The 20,905-nt window shown below is 43.1% G+C and overlaps 1 long non-coding RNA gene across 1 annotated transcript in view; it reads right to left on the reverse strand.

The window, feature by feature from the left end:
- LOC122465837 overlaps positions 1-20,567 on the reverse strand; it is a 54,173-nt gene extending 33,606 nt beyond the window's left edge. Inside the window, exons 1-3 of the long non-coding RNA XR_006290934.1 lie at positions 20,277-20,567; positions 13,708-13,792; positions 2,147-4,792 (exon numbers count right to left, since the gene is read on the reverse strand). This is a non-coding gene — a long non-coding RNA (uncharacterized LOC122465837). The remainder of the gene's footprint in view (positions 1-2,146; positions 4,793-13,707; positions 13,793-20,276) is intronic.
- Between the last annotated feature and the right edge of the window lie 338 nt (positions 20,568-20,905).

Raw genomic sequence — 20,905 nt, forward strand, 5'->3', positions numbered from 1 at the left:
AGAAACCTGCAAAAGTTTCCCAAAATAGCTTTTCTGTATAATTACACACACACAAACTACCTTAAAAGAACATTATGAAGGTTGCAGAGTCAAGCACTCAAAAGCTAGTAAATGCCAGAATTTAAAGTTACCTGTGTACCTAAATTTGGCTCCTTTGGGCATATACGTTATGATACTGTCTAATTACACAATCAGATACTACTTTTTCCACAGGACCCCCTGCTTCATTCAGTGCACAGAATGGCTTACAGTCACTTAATGAGTAGCTATTGAATAGTTTGTTTCATCCCCATTGTTTAATGTATGGCCCTAGGCCTTATTTACTGCACACTATTCAAATCCTGTTCTGAAGACAGAATTATTCATTTCTGTAGGTGCTTTTCTATGCTCTGATACCTGTAGTATGAGTGCTTCAAACATAACTGAATTAATTTTCACAACTCCCCTGTGAGGTGAGGGAGTGGTATTACCCTCATCGCACAGATAGTGAACTGAGGCACAGAGAGATTAAGGTCAAAACTGTCCACAAAATGTGGGTGCCCTTGAGGTGCCACCTTTATAAGTTCAAATCACAGCTCCCATTGACTTCAGTTATACTCAGGTTGGGCAACCTGAAAAAGAGGAACACACAATTAGTGCCCACCTGTGACAAATTTAGTTTAAGCAACTTGACTATAATCACAAAGGAACTCTGGGGCAGAGGCAGGGACAGAATCAAATTTCCCATGGCAGCATTCACCTGTCTTACCATGAAAGCCTCATTGTCCAGCAATCCCATACCTTCCAATCCCCTTTGGTGCACTGATGATGGTCCTGGCTGGCACCACCAGACTCTGAGACCTCCTGGACTACAGTGAGAGGGACCAGGCAGACCCCGTTGCACTTACCGAGTGCATGGGACTATCCACCCCACGTGTCCCCCATCATGTGCTCCAGGACGCAAGGGCAGCCTTTCTTCCTGCTTCTCTTGCTTTCCTTAAGCAGGTCCTTCAAGAAGGTGCTCCCCACCTGCCTTTCCCCTCACACCCTTCTGAACTTATCAGACCCACGAGCCTCCTTGCCCACCCAAACACGCAACCCATACAATCTCAACACCATGCAGCTGGTCCACCTCTGAAGTATGCCCAGAAAACATCTGTATGAACTCGTGCTTCACACCATCCACCTCCTCCCAAGTGGTGGGATCCGTTGCCACCTGAAGAGGGCAAGCAACTCTGGTGGGCCAGTCTGTACTCCACTCTGGTTTCACAGCCTGCCAGAGATATTAGCAGGCAGATCCTTCATGGAGCCACACGGGCAGGTGTGTAACTGGCATGGTTCACAAACTCCCCCGACACCTGTCCCTTATATGCCAGGATCTCCCTCTCACCACAAATCTATGTAGAGTACATAGGTGTGGGAACTAGAGGTGTGGGGGTGCTGCAGCACCCCCAGGTTTTACGCAAGACTCCTGCCTGCCAGCCCCATGCCCAGGGCTCCCAGCTGCCAGCCCCAGCCTTTCCCCCAACCCCAGAAACGCAGCCTAGCTCCCAGCCCCAGCTTGGATGAGGGTGTCAGACAGAGGGTTCGGGGCTGGCTTTCAGCACCCCCGCTATTTAAAAAGTGTTCCAGCACCACTGGTAGAGTGTGTCAGGATGTAGCCCCTGTTCTGGAGGAGCCAGAACGTCTTACTGAGATTCTTAATGCACTTCTCCTTGCACCTCCTGATCTACTCACACCCCATCATTGGCCCCATAAGTCACAGGACCTCCTCGTCAACATCTGCCTGGCACTGGCCAAGATGGCCATCTTTCACACCAGGAGGAGGAAGCTGGATGGAGATGGGCATACTCTGTGACTGTGGTGCCTATTTCTGGTCCAACATCTGCTCATATCTCCAGACCCAATTCCTCTGGGGTGTGTCCATTGATGCACTGGACACTTTTGAGGAGCAGTGGGGTGCTGCCCAGGGTTCTCTGCTTGGTGTCTCCCTCTGTATCCCTGATTTTTAATCTTTGATGTCACTCTTGTTGCTCTTTTCTCCTTTTTGTCCCACATACTCAATTGCATCCTGGGCTTAGTGGCTCCTCCCCTAAGTTGAGGGAATGGGCCTTTAGACTTGTGTGGCCCTAGACCTGCCTGTCTCAGTCCTGCAAATAGTACACACCTTTGAACTTCTGCAACAAATGAGGCAGCTGTCCTACAGATGATAATCTCCTTCATTACACATCTCAGATTCACCCCACTGCAGGTCCATCCTGTACATAGAATGAGGCAGGAATCTTGTAGAATAAATAGTATATGATCATGTAATTAAAGACTGTATCATAATGCATACACATAAAGTGGCCAAATGATGGCTACACAGACAGCTTTAACGCTGGCATTTCCTAATTTGAGGGTTTAGCTTTGCAACCTTAATAACGTTCTTTTAATGTAGCTGTTTTGTATGTAATTTCCTTGGTTTTTAAAGAGACAAAAATTAAAAAAACAAATTACATCATCTGGCATCACATCGACACACACATGCTTCCTCAGCTGAGCTGGAACCTTTAGATCCACCTCTGATGTCTATGGCATGTGAGTTCCCAGACAGCCAACACATCCTGTCTGACACCCAAGTCTGATGAAGCTTGGTAGGCTGAAGAGCTAGCAAGGGTACGGCCTCAGCCAAGGCATCACCCTGCGGATCCTTGCTTAGAGGATTGCCTGGCTCCACCAATTGTCCCAACCATGATATTTAAGCCAGAAGGAGGCAAAGAAGTTATCTGAGCAACCAGGTGACTCACTGTTGCTGCAGCTGCATTGGACCCTGTTTGCGCCTGCTTCCTGCACTCTGTATCCACCCTGTTCCTCATTCCTGCTCTACTTCTGGCTCCTGCCTTGCCCCTGCCTGTGCTCTTAGTTCCCATTGCGATCCTGCTCCATTCCTGCTACCTGCCTCTCCTCCAGTTCCTGCCCTTACGCCCCCATTTCCGGCCATTAGTTACCAGTCCTGCCTTTGACTCCCACCTCTGACTTCTGACTCCAAGATTTGGTATCTGATCCCGACTCTGACCCTCACCTTCGATTCCTGGCTCTGATTCTGGCTTGACCCAGCTCTGGTAGTTGGCAGTTGACTCTGGTACTCACCTTCAACTCCATTCCCCAACCTGAGTGCTGCTTTGCCCATTAGACATGACTCCTGCTCTGACCACTAGGCCAGACCACCAATGCTCCATAACACCACCTCACAGACCTCTGCCACTTGATCTAACAAAGGAGAACAGCCTACTAATACTATCAGTTACTCTATGTGGACTAGCACTAGAGGGGGATGGGACACTTTCCCAGTGGGTTTCACAAATATATGCTGACATCAGAGGAATGGTGAGATTCAGGAATCTTGGGTTCTATCCCAGTCTCTAGACGGGATAGTGTTCTAGTGGACACGGATTCTTCTGCCCATTCCCCTCAAGCATGACCTCTCCTGCTTTGTCCCCTCCAACCTGCTCCTGTCTGTCCCGAGACAGAATGTGATAATTCAAGGTGAAATTTGACTAAGATAACAGGACTAATACTCCTCTTGTGAAAAGTGCCATGGGACATTTACATAATTACAAGTGGTCAGGAGCTTGGTTATTACCCTCATCTGACAGAGGACGCCTCTAGCAGCACAGTGCCTTTAGTGCCATGCTAAAGTACTGACTGAGAAGGGAAACTACCATTTACCAAATCAACAGTACCATCTCCTGCAATTCATATATTTTTGTCGGAAGTCTGACCAGGCCCAACTGCTTACTATGAAATCTGCTATCTAGTGTTTTTTTTTTTTTGGCGCAGCAGTGTTTTCAAGCAAAAGTGAAGCTTTATTTTTGGGTCCATTTCAGAAAAATCACTGTTGGCTTTCATCCTACAGAAGTCTGTGAGCAGCCATGGAAATCTCTGATTTTGAGATGTTTGTGGCCTGGAAGCCAAACCTATTTTTTTACTAGCTCAAACCTTAATTAGCTCTTTGTTTATTTTGATTAACTTGTTCTGTGTTAATGGATATTTACTGAATAAATGCTGGAGAAAAACAAATATTTGTCCTGAGTCCTTTTCTTTTCCCTTGAATTTGGTGATGCATTTTTGAAGCACATGTTTCCTCCACCCTCCCTCAAACAGTGACATGCATAATCTGTACTTCTCGTGCTCACTTGGCAGAAGTAAAACAATTTCCATCTCCCACCCCTCCTATCTTTCACTAAGAGCAGTCAAATGAATTTTCACACTTCACTCAATTGCAAAAGAATTACAGGCACATTGAGAACATTAGACTCAATTTGCTTGCAGGATAATGTATTTTTGGTACAAAATAAAATTTACAGTATATAAAACTTATCTTTGTAAATGAACAATAGCAGAAGAAGGGAACATCACATATATTCAACCTTAAACATACATTTGAAAAGACAGAGAATGTCCAATGCAATAGCATTTGAAAGACAAAGGGGAAAGAACTCCTTAGTACATGGCTAAATGTGCTGTGCCGAGATCAAATAGGAAAATATGCATAGATCAAAGGTGGTACAATGCAAGGCCTAATCTAACACTCACCTCAGTTTACACAAAGATCCCCATGATGTGTTGCAGACTTATCTGTACCACTCCACTTGCCAGATGTTAGGAAAAATGCACCATAAGTTAAAAACATCAAGGTATGCTTTGTGGTGCCCCAGATTACATAGCCTTTTTAACTTACTATGGAAACCCTATAGCCCCATAATGGAGCCTGTTCTACTCACGGTGAATATGAGTGTAACTGTCCTTTATATGGAGAAGAGAATGGAACCTAAAGGAACAAGTATAATAATTTTACACACAAAAAATTGACTCAACTCACCCCCATAAATTACTTTATACGCTCATTACATTATTTTCAGTCTGTATACCAAGCAGTCTTAAAATATTTGGACACTCTAGTCAAAGTTAATATTTGTACATTCAGCCGTAGAAATTAAATCTCAGGGCAGCATATCGCAAATGAAATGAGATATTCAACATTAGTGCACTCACAATGTGTACACAGAAGTCTTCCTCTTGTCTCTGTAATCTGTTCAGATGCACATGGAGCAATAGGGACATTGACTCTCTATGGAGAATTAACATTTCTCCTCGATAGGTGAAAGCTCACTGTGACAGATAAGACAATATCCTGGAGAGAGCTTATTGAATTAAAGTTTAAGTATTTTAGGAGTTCACTGTATTAAAAATGCAAATGTTGAGGGATTGCATGTAATTCCACAGGAGAGGGGGACCACAGACCTCCAGGAACTAAGAACAATAGGGTGTGGTTAGGCAAATTCACTCAGATTTTAACACCTGCAGAGAGCTACCGCTCCCTGGAGAGAAGCTCACATATAGTGGTTCAAACTGGATTCTCCAGGGACCATCAGACAAACAAAAGGACCTTTGTATAAATAGCCTAAGTTAAAACTGACTCTGGATCTTCTTTCTGATCCAGCAACCAGACAGGCCTTCTTAGGAAAGGGTTGGAAGGACTTTGGTCTATTGAGGCCCTATAAGACTGAGTTCTCATTCTCAGCAAAAAGAATGATAAACTGGTAACCGCTGGAAAACCCCTGGGTGGGGCTTGAAGAGTGTTCACTGGCCAGAGTGCTTGTTGGAGTGATTTCTGATAAGGTTATTAGCATGCATGTAGGTTGTTCTACTGTTTTTAATGTTTTCTCTGCAATCTTTCACCTTAAGAGTAAATGTGTTTGGTTATAAAGGGCTGTGTGGTAACCTAACTGTGGCAATTACAGCATGTACCATGTCTGAGGAGAGAAGCGAAGCAGGCCTGTTTAGGCAGTCTGTCTTTTGCTGGGGATATAACAGTATAGTCAGGAGATTGTGCAGCCTGGAAATATCCCAGTCAGGAGGCAGGGATAGAGATGCATATCTCTACCCAAGAAAGGTGAAAGCAGAGCAGCTTGGAGCTGAGAGTGGGTGCTGTCACTGGATCACAGAGAGGCAATAAAGGTACAATTGCCCTGAACTGTTGCACCCAGCACAGCTTTAGTTTTCCATGGAACACTTAGATGAGGTTGCTAAGGTGCAGCTTTCTAAAGAAGTATACAATACAGTCTATAAAAAATTGTATTTCACAAACAAATGCAACATGTCACTTCAATATATGTTATATAACAAAAACTAATGATGTTATATCTGAAACTTAATAGTATTTTATATTTTCATACTAGAGTTATCTTGGAAAAAAAAATCCCACACACCAAACCAACAAAACCAATGGAAACAGTTACAGCATTTAGATACTCTACAGCTGAATGAGAGCAATTATTAAAGTTTATGATTAACTAGCAATAGAAAAATCACATTTGACTATTGTTATCAAAATTACATTGAAAATTAAATGTTGAACAATTTTTATACCAAATTATCTCTTTCACTGCAAAAATCTAGTGTTGTCAATGAAAACATTCCTAAGCACTACATTGATATTAAACATCTCTTGTGCATTGTTTTCCCATTGTACCTTCATGTTACACAGTCTGTTTTCACAGCTGAGATACATGAAATTGTATGAAAAACACTATGATTTAGAAAGGCAATCCAAAAGCGAATGAATACTGGGATATATATATTTGTAGAATAGGGTATCAGAGTATACTTGCCTTTTTATATACCTTTTGCTATTTTTCCAGGATCAGAAACCCAAGAAGTTTTTTTATTTTTTTATTTAAGGATATATGGAACAGGTTATTAGATTTGGGCTGGAGTGATTAAATAGGTGAAAGTGGAAAGATGCAGTAAAGCCATCATCTGTTGGGTTTTAAACAGTTTCTCTGGAGACTTATATTGCTGCCTAGTCTATTACTGTATGGCCCTATGCAGCAAACTCAATTTGGCCTAGAAGAGTAGATTGACTTATTTGCCTGAATTCACTGGTGGCTCCTGTTGTTCTAGGTCAGTTATTAAAGAGTATGGTAGCCCTCCCCCCGGCAGACACAAGACCACGGTTTGAGCTGCTTGCAGAGCCCTTCTCCTGTCTGTGGTATACAAAGGATTCTCCAAAACAAACAAAAACCAAATAGACAAAAGGGTCTTTTTCCCACGCCTTTCCCTGAGAGAGGAAAAATCAGAGTAGAAGGAAAAAAGCATATGTGGTCAGTCTTCTAGGAAGCCTTTTGGTCACCCTTTTGTGGTTTGGCTTTACTCAGGGTTTATAGTGTCTTTACTCAGGGTTAGGGTCTGTCTCTAGCTCCTAATTTGGGTCAACCCCTGCTTTATATCTGTTCCATGCAATCACAGAGGTGGCAAGTTCTGCAACTGTCTTCCTCTTTGCTGATCTGCCTCTGAGGTACAGCAGTCTTCTCCCTCATCTCTACCCCTTCCTGTGGGGGGCTTTCCCTTTTTAAGCTTCCTCCCTCCAGGCAGTGCAAGCCTTACAGGAGTGTCTGATTAAGGCTGGCAGAGCCTAGAAGAGCTTATTAGCCACCTCTCTACTAGAGTGAGGGTGTGCCCCCACACAATGAGGAAGAGAGGATTAATGGAAACAAGAGATGTTGCTACTCTAGTTTTTATCTTTCAATGAAACCTGCATAATGCTAGCTCAAGAAATGGTACTCCTACACAATGATTTACAAAAATGGGACATTTTCCTAACAGCTTTTCCAATCATAATTGAATGGGACTAAACTTATTTTTGATTACAGGACATTAACCTCTGTAGTGACACTAACTAATAAGATATATGTGCAGTAGATTATCATGACTAACTCCACAGGTTCTTGTTAATGCTATGAGCAGGTACCAGGCTCAGCAATTAAGCCAAGCCAACACAGTCCTTTACACATAGGAGATCCAAGTCTGAAGAGTGAATTTAACCCTGGATTTCTTGGTAAGGAGACACTGTACACTTGCACTACACTGGATTGACCTTGGAGACATGAGCGTTTTGCACCCCTCTCTAGCAAACTTTCTGTCCAGTTCATGAACGGAAGAAGCTGCATCCAGCACTTCTTGGTCAAGTGGAAGATCACCACCATATGGGGCAATTGAAGGGAAGAGAATAAAAGATTAAAAAAAGAAATGGACCTTCAGGATCCTCCTTCCTGAAAATAAGCAATTTAGGATCACCTATAACTCATATGCCTCTACAGCTCAAGTGTTTGGGCCTCCTAAAATCTGAAAATTAGTGAAGGACAAGAATCACAACCATGGATCAAATTTCTCAGTTCTGTAATGGGTTGAGCAACATCTCCCTCCCCGACTGAATTTGAAAAAACTGAATTCGGGGGTTGAATTCATGATCAAAATCTATTTTCACAAGTGTAGGGTGTTTGAATTCAGACCGATACAGAAACGGGTCTGAGCTGTGAACAGATGGCCAGACCCTCAAGTAGTATAAGTCAGCATAGCAAGGAAGTGACTTGGGGCAGAATATTCAGATAAAGAATGGATGGAGCAAAGAAAGGACCATCACAATGACTCACAGAATAAAATGTTGTTTTAAAACTTTAATCAGAATATATCCGACATCTGAATAGTTACAGAAAAAAAATAAAGAGAAACAGCAAAAAAGATTACAAATGTAAGATTATGATGGATACTTGCAGGCATGTGTGGGGAGCACAGGGAAATCTTGACTCATAGTGAAGGTAATAGATCATTTGAAATAGGTGTTGGAAGTTGAGATAACTACTTTTTGCATTGTAGTTAGTCTCAGGAGCAGGGTATAAAAATGGATAAAAACCTGTCCTTACTAAAGAAGAGTGGCGCAACACCATCCCTGCAGTAAGATTCAAAATATTTTGCTGGAACAGTGTACAGAGGCTTGGAGTAATGGGAAGGAAAAAATCTACCCTGAAGTGCACGTTACTGATGTTCCAAAACCATTAATTAAGTTAATCCTTCTGAATTAATAAAGTTCTAGCAAATTGCAAAAAGTATATTTCTTTACCTGTAGGGAGATCATCAATACCATGTGACATCTTGGTCATAAGTAAATTCTGAGCTCTCAAGGAAGAAAAAGTACCTTGTTAAAGAGAAATAACTTTCAACTTCTGGTAAGCTAGAAGAAGTTCCAGACCAACCATCCAGTAAGGCCAAATTATACACAACATGTGACTGTTTGTCAAAACAGAGGTAATTCTATTTGTCTTGCCCACTGCAAATTATAAAGATATTTAAAACTTGTTGGGTTGTTAATGAAAGAAAGTACATCTAATAATTTTACTACAGATTTATATATAGCTGTGAGGATGGAAAGACGAGAACATTTGATCTTATTTCAGAGTAGCAGCCGTGTTAGTCTGTATTCGCAAAAAGAAAAGGAGTACATCGGAAGTGAGCTGTAGCTCACGAAAGTTTATGCTCAAATAAATTGGTTAGTCTCTAAGGTGCCACAAGTACTCCTTTTCTATTTGATCTTATAAAAGCTATTTTATTTAAAAATTCCTGTTGCTGTATGTCTTGGCATTATAATGACTAATCTTTTCATTTTCTCTCTTCTTCAGGGTTGCCATAAGGCTCAGTTCTGAAGTCTTTGCCCAGACTCCACTCCATCAAAAATTCCATAGATAGAAGTCATCCAGCAAGAGCTTGCCTAAGTGATGGAAAAGTGGGGGAATGAGAACAGTTGTAGTGTGTAAATACTCTGGCCTGATCTTGCCTCCATAATCAAAGAAAATGGGAGTTTTGCATAATTTAGGATTGGGCCCCCAAAAGGGAGACAATAGTCATGCAGAAAATAGTCATATAATGAGGTATAACTAGGAGTAATGGGATGAGATTAAGATAGGGAAAATGTAGGCTGAATATCATTAAAATCTTCCTGACAGTGTGCTCTATTATATTAGGGAATAATTTCATTGACTTCAGTGGGAGAATTGACTGAATAAAATCTGAGTAAAGACTGAAGAACCATGGGGCTTTATCAAAAACCCACTTATGTCAGTGGGAGTCTTTCCATTAACTTTGGATCAGGCCTATAGTGAACAGTCTAGGTATGTCACCGAAAATGGTTTAGAAACTGAAATCCTGATGGGAAATTAATCAGAGCATAAACTATTTCCCATAGTTTCTGCACACTATGTAGGCAGGGGTGTTAGACAGACAGATATTAATAACACATATCAACCGTTGTTGGTGCTTTGTGCATGTTGTTGAACCCAAAGGTTGTTTGTAGATAGCAGCGATTAAATGTACATTAATATTGACTCCATTGTGAACATAAGTTAAAGTGCTGTGAAAAAAATACTCAGTTAAAAATGAAATTCCTTAACAGCTGACATGCTTTTGTATTCCACTAGGTAATCTTTAGAATTTATTTCAGTACTTTACACTGCTGTTCATCTTATTGCCGTATGTTTCTATTATCAGCAATAAGCTGGCAGTTATTCCTGTGAAGGTTGCTGTTTCCCAGTGAAACTTCCATCGGCCTATTGCCCGAGTCATTGACAAGGTTGCCTGTAGTTCATCAATTTTTCGCTCACTACTAGATGAGGCTGTAATCAATGAGGAGTAGTTGTACAGACCTATCGCATTCACATGAGAATGATTTAGCTACACTAAATAAAAGTAATCTGCATTTGTTTAACTACATTTATTAAAACCTCAAACGTGTGTGGGATCAAACTGGCTCCAGAGTGAACTTTTGTTATTCACCCAACATCACAAACTCAGGCAGCTCCATCACTGGGTGGATTGTGATGGATATGGAGCTGCTCTGTAATTTATTAATACTGAATGTTGACCAGGTTATTGAGATTTTTTTGTATGACTGTGTTGGTTTAATACAACAAGAGACTGCCTGGAAAAAAAAAAGGCACAAAGGAAATAATGGCTCAAGATAAGCCACCTCTCCACAAATACTGGAGAGTTGTTAAAGACAATGCCAGGATACTAGGTTTGATGATTTTACCTCCTCTCCAACTAACCAACAAAACTGGCTTTTCCAGGATAGGAAAGGGTCACAAACACAGGAGATCAAAAGAATGAGGGGGAAAGGAGTCCAGGAGAGCTGGCTGTATTTTAAAGAATCCTTATTGAGGTTACAGGGACAAACCATCCCGATGTGTAGAAAGAATAGTAAATATGGCAGGTGACCGGCTTGGCTTAACAGTGAAATCCTTGCTGATCTTAAATACAAAAAAGAAGCTTACAAGAAGTGGAAGACTGGACAAATGACCAGGGATGAGTATAAAAATATTGCTCGGGCATGCAGGAGTGAAATCAGGAAGGCCAAATCACACCTGGAGTTGCAGCTAGCAAGAGATGTTAAGAGTAACAAGAAGGCTTTCTTCAGGTATGTTAGCAACAAGAAGAAAGTCAAGGAAAGTGTGGGCCCCTTACTGAATGAAGGAGGCAACCTAGTGACAGAGGATGTGGAAAAAGCTAATGTACTCATTGCTTTTTTTGCCTCTGTCTTCACGAACAAGGTCAGCTCCCAGACTACTGCACTGGGCAGCACAGCATGGGGAGGAGGTGACCAGCCCTCTGTGGAGAAAGAAGTGGTTCGGGACTATTTAGAAAAGCTGGACGTGCACAAGTCCATTGCGTTGCATCCGAGAGTGCTAAAGTAGTTGGCGGATGTGATTGCAGAGCAATTGGCCATTATCTTTGAAAACTCATGGCGATCGGGGGAAGTCCCGGACGACTGGAAAAAGGCTAATGTAGTGCCCATCTTTAAAAAAGGGAAGAAGGAGGATCCTGGGAACTACAGGCCAGTCAGCCTCACCTCAGTCCCTGGAAAAATCATGGAGCAGGTCCTCAAGGAATCAATTCTGAAGCACTTAGAGGAGAGGAAAGTGATCAGGAACAGTCAGCATGGATTCACCAAGAGCAAGTCATGCCTGACTAACCTAATTGCCTTCTATGATGAGATAACTGGCTCTGTGGATGAGGGGAAAGCAGTGGACGTGTTGTTCCTTGACTTTAGCAAAGCTTTTGACACGGTCTCCCACAGTATTCTTGCCAGCAAGTTAAAGAAGTATGGGCTGGATGAATGGACTATAAGGTGGATAGAAAGCTGGCTAGATTGTCGGGCTCAGCGGGTAGTGATCAATGGCTCCATGTCTAGTTGGCAGCCGGTATCAAGTGGAGTGCCCCAAGGGTCGGTCCTCTGGCTGGTTTTGTTCAATATCTTCATAAATGATCTGGAGGATGGTGTGGATTGCACCCTCAGCAAGTTTGCAGATGACACTAAACTGGGAGGAGAGGTAAATACGCTGGAGGGTAGGGATAGGATACAGAGGGACCTAGACAAATTGGAGGATTGGGCCAAAAGAAATCTGATGAGGTTCAACAAGGACAAGTGCAGAGTCCTGCACTTAGGACGGAAGAATCCAATGCACCGCTACAGAGTAGGGACCGAATGGCTAGGCAGCAGTTCTGCAGAAAAGGACCTAGGGGTTACAGTGACGAGAAGCTGGATATGAGTCAACAGTGTGCCCTTGTTGCCAAGAAGGCCAATGGCATTTTGGGATGTATAAGTAGGGGCATTGACAGCAGATCGAGGGACGTGATCGTTCCCCTCTATTCGACACTGGTGAGGCCTCATCTGGAGTACTGTGTCCAGTTTTGGGCCCCACACTACAAGAAGGATGTGGAAAAATTGGAAAGAGTCCAGCGGAGGGCAACAAAAATGATTAGGGGACTGGAACACATGACTTATGAGGAGAGGCTGAGGGAACTGGGGATGTTTAGTCTACGGAAGAGAAGAATGAGGGGGGATTTGATAGCTGCTTTCAACTACGTGAAAGGGGGTTCCAAAGAGGATGGCTCTAGACTGTTCTCAGTGGTAGCAGATGACAGAACAAGGAGTAATGGTCTCAAGTTGCAGTGGGGGAGATTTAGGTTGGATATTAGGAAAAACTTTTTCACTAGGAGGGTGGTGAAACACTGGAATGCGTTACTTAGGGAGGTGGTGGAATCTCCTTCCTTAGAAGTTTTTAAGGTCAGGCTTGACAAAGCCCTGGCTGGGATGATTTAATTGGGGATCGGTCCTGCTTTGAGCAGGGGGTTGGACTAGATGACCTCCTGAGGTCCCTTCCAACCCTGATATTCTATGATTCTAATGGGGGAAGCTTTAAAAAGGAACATTCTCTCAAGAAAGGGTGGGAATAGTTGTGCAGAGAAAGGAGCCAACCACACATCGGACCTCACTGGGGTGTCTGAAGAAGTTAGGCCTCTCTTGTGTACCACCAGGGGACAGTAAGACAGACATGTGTAGACTGTTGTTTTAAAATCCTTTTTCTCTAAATGCTTGTTTCTACTATTAAAAAGACAATACTTTGATTTTAACAATATAGTTTGATTACTGGATACCACAAGTTACAGATTCCCAAAGGGAAGAACCACAAATGCCAGAACTTAGTCAGACCTGCTTGCATAAGAACATTTCATACAGAGGATACTGCAGCCCAAGAGTGGGAGAACTGCAGAATTCCACAATGAAATAGATATAGGATTACACTTGAAAGGGTGCACTCAAGGAGGCCAGGAAGTGGACAACTTGCCCTGAGCTGTGAGGACCCATGGATAATTAATTTATGACAATGCAGCCAGCTTGTCAAATATCTGCGCCACTGGAATAATGGCTGGGAATGGCAGAGTTGATGGCATTTTCTGGACTCACCAATACCGTCACATGATCTAAAGGTAACAGTAGTAAGTGGAATCATAATTACTGAGATAGACCTTTGTGTAATTCAGTTAAAAAGATGGGGAAAGTTCCTTACTTACCATTTTTCTTATTTGCAAAGACAGATGATCTTCAAGGCTCCTTTAACATAATGAAGTTTCACCACAATACCACGGAGAACCCTACCTAGGAAATTAAAAAAACTGGAGGCTAACTTGAAAGGTGGTGCTTGAAATGCTTGGTAAACATAATGTCCAGTTAGGAACAAACCATGAAAAATGTGAAAAATTTTTGAAATATTGTAATTTATTAGCTTAAAACTTCGTGGAGTTATTGAAGCCCCACAGATATTTAGATAAAATACTGGCAAGAAGTGTGGAGACTTACTACGGTCTTTCCACTTCTAGAAAAGCGTATTTTCTACCAGATGTTTGTGAAAACCAAGTGTATTTTGATTCTATTAAAACATCAGCTGTATGAGAATCTTTGTCTTCTTATAAGCCCCGCTCTTAAGTCCTTCCTCTTGATCAAATATTAAAAGGAGTTTTATTAACTAATTTAATTTTCCCTTTAGATAGAGACTAGGTTTGGATGCATCTCAGGGAAATTTCTAGCACTTTTTTCAGGGAAAGGTTTTTATGTTCCTGGAAGTTCCTAGAGCAGCAAAAGCCATGATCCAAAGGTTTCTTTAAAATTAGCAAAAGAGCCTTGATTTTAAAGCAGAACCCAGTGAATTTCATGTAAAATATCAAAATAATTTTTTTAATGACACTGATAATTGCCATCTCTTACAAAAATAAAAGCAAACCAAATTCATTTGGAGGGATATTCATTTTGTACTCAGGGATAATTGAAACAAGATTTTGAAATTTGCAGTGATGATCACATGCATAATTGCTGCTGTCACTGTTTTTCTGAGCTTTCAGTTTATGTCACCAGTTACCAACAATTACCATACAGGAGTCTCTGAGATACCAGTTATTTAATATATTATGTGCAAGAAAATAGTGCTGTGAGCCTGATACCACTAACTGATTATTCTCAACAAATGCTCATATTTCAATGGTGGAGGGTAGAATTTTCAAAAGCATCTATGTAACTGAAGAGTCGAAGTCCAGTGAAAGTCAGTGGGCATGCCAAGAGTGTTAGGTGCTACTGAAAATGGGCCTTAAGCTCCTAAGTGGCCTGGGTATTTTTGAAAATTTCACCAAAATACTTGCTTTCGTAGCTCACAGTTGTTTGACCTTTCAAGGGTTTTTGATTAACAAGGACATGCCTAGGGGTGAAATTCACCTCTGTTCAAAGGGACAGCACAAGTAATCTGTACCACTTAAGACTTACATAAACTTTATTTTTGCTAGGGGTCAGCCAAAGGATTGGGGTACTGGATCACACCCCAGGTCCTTCTCAACAGTGGCCAGCACCATATGTTGCAAAGGAAAGTGAAAGTAGGGTGACGACAGCGAATGTGAAAAATTGGGATGGGGGGGGGGGTTAATAGGAGCCTATATAAGAAAAAGACCCCAAAATCGGGACTGTCCCTATAAAATCGGGACATCTGGTCACCCTAAGTGCAAGAAACCCCACAATAAGCAGATATGGGGTGATCTGCCCACCATGAAGATCTCATCCTAAACCCTGCTAGCTACAGAATGATTTAAACCCTGAGGCATGAGGTTTTAAAACTCTTCAACCCTTTTTGCTAGTTTTAACTACTATAGTTTTGGGTATTCCTGTTATCCATGTAACGTTCAGTCCCTCGTTGAATAGTGTTAAATTTTTGACCTTAATGACATCATGTGGCAATGAGTTCCATTATGGCAATGAGTATGTACTGTATGGAAAAAAGTATTTCCTTTTATCTGTATTGACTTTCTCAACTTTTAGTTTAATCAACTGTCCCTTTGTTCTTGTATATGAGACAGTGAGAACATAAATTCCCAATCTACTCCCAACAGCACTTAAGCATGAAATTATCTTGCACAGTGCAAATGGAGACTACAGAACAATGTAATGGGAGGCACTCATCTCTTGAGCACCTCTGGCTGGTACATGTAATATTGTACTCCTTTTCCCGTTCCTGGCACTCCTTTTAGGTTGTTAACCTAGCTTGGTGGGTCTTCAGTGACTTGGCCCTCTGGCCAAGTCACAAAGTTCAAATTAACCCCTTCCAGGATAGTGAAGAGTCAAACTGTCTATCTACCCTCACCAGGGTCTTTCAGCTCCAGCTCTGGGCCCTTTAAATAGAGTCCTTTGCTCAGACTTCTAAACAAGACGTGTCCCGTTCTCAGGGCTTAAGCCACCTCACCAGTGGGAACCCTGGTTTGCTTTACTACTCTGGTTCCAACTCAGGGACCCAATAAACAGCAGCCACATACCGTTCACTTCAATATGTTCCTAGTTCCCTGGCCTCTTCCCATGGGTCCCCTTATCTTCACCCCTTTGCTCAGGGTTAAAGTTCTCAGGTTCTCTTTCTCCCAGCTTGAGCAAATGCAGCCAGAACCAAACTCTGGCTATCCCTTAAGCTCCTGTGGCCAGAGAGGAGAACCCTTCCTTGCCTTTCTGATTCCCACCAGGAACTGACCTGCTGTGGCCCTGCAGTTCCTATCATCTGAGCCTGCTGGGCTCTGATTGGCTGCTTCCATGAGGCCTCTCTAGGCTGGCCAGAAGGACTCACCTTTGCTGCTCCTTTCCTGGGGTGGTGTGTAGAAGGAATGTGGGGCCTGCAGCGGAGGGCCAGGAAGGGCCTAGTACACCCTGTCACATGTGGTGACAAACCTTTGTGCAGGAGCCTGGACACAGTCTCTCCAAATGCTGCCTGGTTGTGGCTAGTGCATTTTCATGAGCATACTTTTTTTTAAGAACATTTTTGAATTATTGCTTTTTAGTGGTGAATACCTTTTAACCTATCCACATTTTGGTGAGTGTGTGTTTGTGCATGGATGTTTTCTCCTCACTTCATTTGATCCTTATTTAGGGTTTATTCTGTAGTGTCTCAGACAACCATAATATAAGGACTTCAAGGGCCATATTTTACTCTCAGTCACTCCTGTGCAAGTTCCTAAGGGTGTAAGAGAAAGAAGAATTTGGCCCCAGGTATTTAGGGTGATCTGAGCAGAGTCCATTGGAGCTCTTTATAATCCCATTCCTGTCCTACATTGCAACTGGGCATTCTTGCATACATGCATTCCTGTTGCTAGGACCTTTGGAGGATAGGTAGCTTCTTCCAGCATTCTCAGTTTGGCTCTGCAAAAAGCTGCTTCATGACTGTACCAGTCATAGCCTGTCTCTCCCTTGCCTGAGGCTGAAAACATTGCCTCTGTAATACTCCTATTTGGCTGAAAAGCAAATTCCCAAAATCAAACTTCTGACGTGCAGATAATTTTGCTGTCACTCTAAGCCTTAGGATTTGGTCATTTCTTTTCATGACCTTCAGAGGTTTGTAACTGTGATGGACCCAATTCTTCCTTAACTTACACTCCATGCAACCCTATGAAGTCAATGAAGTTCCATGTTGTTTAAGTAATGGCAAAATTTGACCTTCTAGTGATTAATGCTTGAAAGCTGCTAGCATAAAAAATAAGATTGCAGTAAGACTCAAAAAGCCAATACATATGAATTACAACTAGAGTATTTGAAATAAGAAGTCTCCAGATAGCTAGACTAATGGTGTTAGTCATTCTGAGATTACAGAACATATAAAAGCAAAGACTGGTTGAGAGGCCATCTACAGAGATAGTGCAAATATTAAACGCTACAGGTACTTCAGAGTCATGAAGCTTAATAGGAAGGTAGTTAGGCTAACTGGAGATGAATGTTCAGGAACAGAAGTTAAGTGCATACAGCTCTGGGGTACCATAGGTGAAATCCTGACCAAATGAAGTCAATGGGAGTTTTGCCATTGACTTCAAAGGGGTCAGGATTTCACCCCCTATAGCCTCCAAAAGCACAAGAGTTAGTTCTGATTTGTGTGGGTGGGTGTAGCTAATCAAAGTGATATATTGTTTAGCTAGCAATAATCAGGTATTAATTAGCAGTGAGTGGTGGAGATGTGACATGTGCAGAAAATACATGAAAGAGTGGAGTAGACCAGTTTGGAAAGCACAGCAGGCAGAGCAGAGTACACAGAATGGAAGAAAGTAATTGGTTGGGTGGGGTGCTGTCTTGGAGAGGGAACTAGGGAAGAAGTGAGATAGTTCAGCTTTCAGGGAGGGAGGCAGAAGGGTTTACTGGAGAGCTCTGATTTTACTGAGGCTGTTACAAAGCTATGCTTGCATGACATCAACAGTATCTGTAATGTATTTATTTTATTTAAGAATAGGCATTTCTATAACAGTCTTCACAGTGATGAGTGAGTAAATATTCTAGATACATAAATGCAAGGATCAATGCAACATCACAACATGATAAAGTTGTGTCGCAACACAGTGACATGTCAGGACAATATGTCACCACTGATGTGATGATGAAGGGAGAGACAAGGTGGCTGAGGTGATTTCTTCTGTTGGTGAGAGAGAGACAAGCTTTCCAACAGAGGCTTTGTCTAGCGACACAGCCGTGCCGCTAAAAGGCACGCAGTGTAGCTGCTGTTTGTCGGCAGGAGAGAGGTCTTCTGCCAACAAAAAACTTCCACCCCCAACTAACGGCACTGTTGCTTCTCGTCGGTAAAACTTTTCCCGTTCGGGGTGTGTGTTTTTTTAACATACCCTGAACAACAAAAGTTTTGCTGATGAAGTTCCAGTGTAGACAAAGCCTTACACAGAGTTCTTCTTCAGGTCTGAGAAACGTACTAAGGGCTAGTCTACACTGGCAATGTTAAAGTGGTGCTGTGGCAGCACTTTAACGTGGCTTGTGTGGTCGCGGGTCTCCCAGCGCTCTAAAAAAACCACTTCCACAAGGGGCGTAGCTCCCAGCGCTGGTGCACTGTCTACACTGGCGCTCTACAGCGCTGAAACTTGCTGCACTCGGGGGGGTGTTTTTTCACACCCCTGAGTGAGAAAGTTGCAGCGCTGTAAAGTGCCAGTGTAGACAAGCCCTCAGTGTCACAGCTAAATACAAGATGGAACAGATTGTTAAGCACAGTAGTTAACACGTATTTTAAGGAACCATTCAATGTAACAAGAACAGGAGTAGTTGTGGCACCTTAGAGACTAACAAATTTATTTGAGCATAAGCTTTTGTGAGCTACAGCTCACTTCATCGGAATGTAAGGTGGCCCGTTAACACCCCTCCAGTCATAGGGAGGAAACAGGGTGGGGGTGGGGAAGCAGCTGGGGGTGGAGTGAATTGTTAGTGGGTTATAGATTGTTGTATTAAGCCATAAATCCAGTGTCTCTATTCAGTCCATGATTTTTAGTGTCTAGCAAAGTTATGAATTTGAGTTAAGCTCCCAAGCTCATCTTTTGAAAGTGTTGTGCAGGTTTCCTTTGAGGATGAGGACTGATACGTCAATACATTGCGGTTAATGGTCCAAGGCAACGAGAGGCCTGGCCTTGGGAGAGATGGGAAGAGCTAGATTAAGATAGAGATGGAATGGATGGCCTGAGCAACAGAGAGCAGCATGAGGAGTGGGTTTGCCCAGCCTGGAAAGAGCAGCCTGCAGAGAGCATGGCTGGGAATGGAAAGAAGTGGCCTGAGCTGTAGAGAGTAGCATGGAATGTCAGCAGCTCAGGCTGGGGTCAGAGAATGACAGTTGGAGAAGAGCCAATCCAAAAGCCTGGATCTCAGCATCCCCAAACTTTGGTGTAGTTTGGATCTGGATTTGGATGTGAACTTTGCAGCTTGGGCAGGCCAGTCGCTAAAAAACAAGCTGACTTTTTGGCAGCCTTCTTTGGATAATGATCTGCAGTGTGAATCAGCCCTTGCAAACAAATGCAATTTCTCCTATGCCTGTCAGATTGTTGGAGGTGGGGGAAAAAAAGAGACAAAATAATTCAATTTCCTGGATGTGTCCCTGCCCCATTCCCTCCCACCCCTATGCACAAATCCTGTACACTCATATCAGCAAATGAAAGGCACGATCCAGGCTGCTGTTGCCTTTTGGATCAGACTGTGTGTGCTGAAGCAAAGCAATCTCTTGTTGCTAGCAGCCCGACTGTCTGAGGAAGGTAGCAGTGCGCTCTCTCACTTTGTCTTGGCAGGGCACAGCCATCAGACGAAGTGGGAGGAAGAAACATTAACTCCAACAGCTGTTTCTTGACCCCGGCTGTCAGTCTGCCCGAGAATACATTTTTGGAGAGTCCCATTCGAAAACAAAGAGGGAGTTTTCGGGCGCGGAGAAGTTGGGTGACCCAAGGGGCCGCAGCCCAACAACGCAGCAGGGGAGGCGCTGCTCGCGCTTCACACGCAGCCTGCCTGCCTCTGCTGTGCGCAGGCAGGATGGAGCAAAGTAACTTGAAAGCTCCCCACTCAGCTCCCTTGCCTGCAGCCTCCCCTCTCCCCCCCCCAACGCGCACACACACACACATCCAGCGCCAGTGCTAAGAGCCGTAGCTAGACTACAGTAATTCCCCAGCATGGGCGGCTTGAAACTGCTCGGGCTGAATAGCATTTGCTGTTCCGTCCCCCCGCCCGCCTCCCGCCGTCCCTGCAAGAGCCGCTCTCTCGTTCTCTTGGAAGTTGTGCTGACACAGTCTCGCTGCCACAAGAAGTTTGTCAACATCAAACTTACCCTGTGCGCGGTACGTTCACCTTCCGCCAGCATTTGCCCTATTAAAACAGCAGCAACCATTCGCCATGCCATGTCTCTTTCATGCACAGAGAAAGCGGGCCGGGGGCCGGGTGGGGGATCAACTTGTTAGCAATGGCGCATTCGATTGTCCTCAGCAGCTCTATCTGAGCAAGCTGAGGGGGGACAAGAAGAACCCATAGATTTAGTTGCAGTTTTTGTCCAACAGTTTGACGTGGGTTTTTTATACGCATGGGAAGTGGCAAGCAGCCTTTGCTTTTAGAGTGGAACAGAGGTTACATGGAAACAGTGGCATGGCAAAGTCAGGGATGTTATTCATACACAGACATCTGCTTGCAAAGCATTTGCTCTGGCCACCCTTTGAACAAAGAGAGAGGGGTCGCAAACAGTCTCTCCTGCTTCTTGAAAATGAACACAAATATTTGTGAGTGCAGATTAGTATTATTTTCACTATGAACGAGCAGTTACTTTGCCACCTTGATTAGCTTGATGCAGTATAAAAACTTTCACTGAGTCACTGTCCTAATCTGATATAGGAACAGGTTCGCTGCAAGTTGCTGCTACATAATTTTTAGTGTGTTTTTTTTTAACGGGCTTGATGCTCTTGGACT

This window comes from Chelonia mydas, chromosome 5 (assembly GCF_015237465.2).
Source record: "Chelonia mydas isolate rCheMyd1 chromosome 5, rCheMyd1.pri.v2, whole genome shotgun sequence".
In the NCBI taxonomy this organism is placed as follows: domain Eukaryota; kingdom Metazoa; phylum Chordata; order Testudines; family Cheloniidae; genus Chelonia; species Chelonia mydas.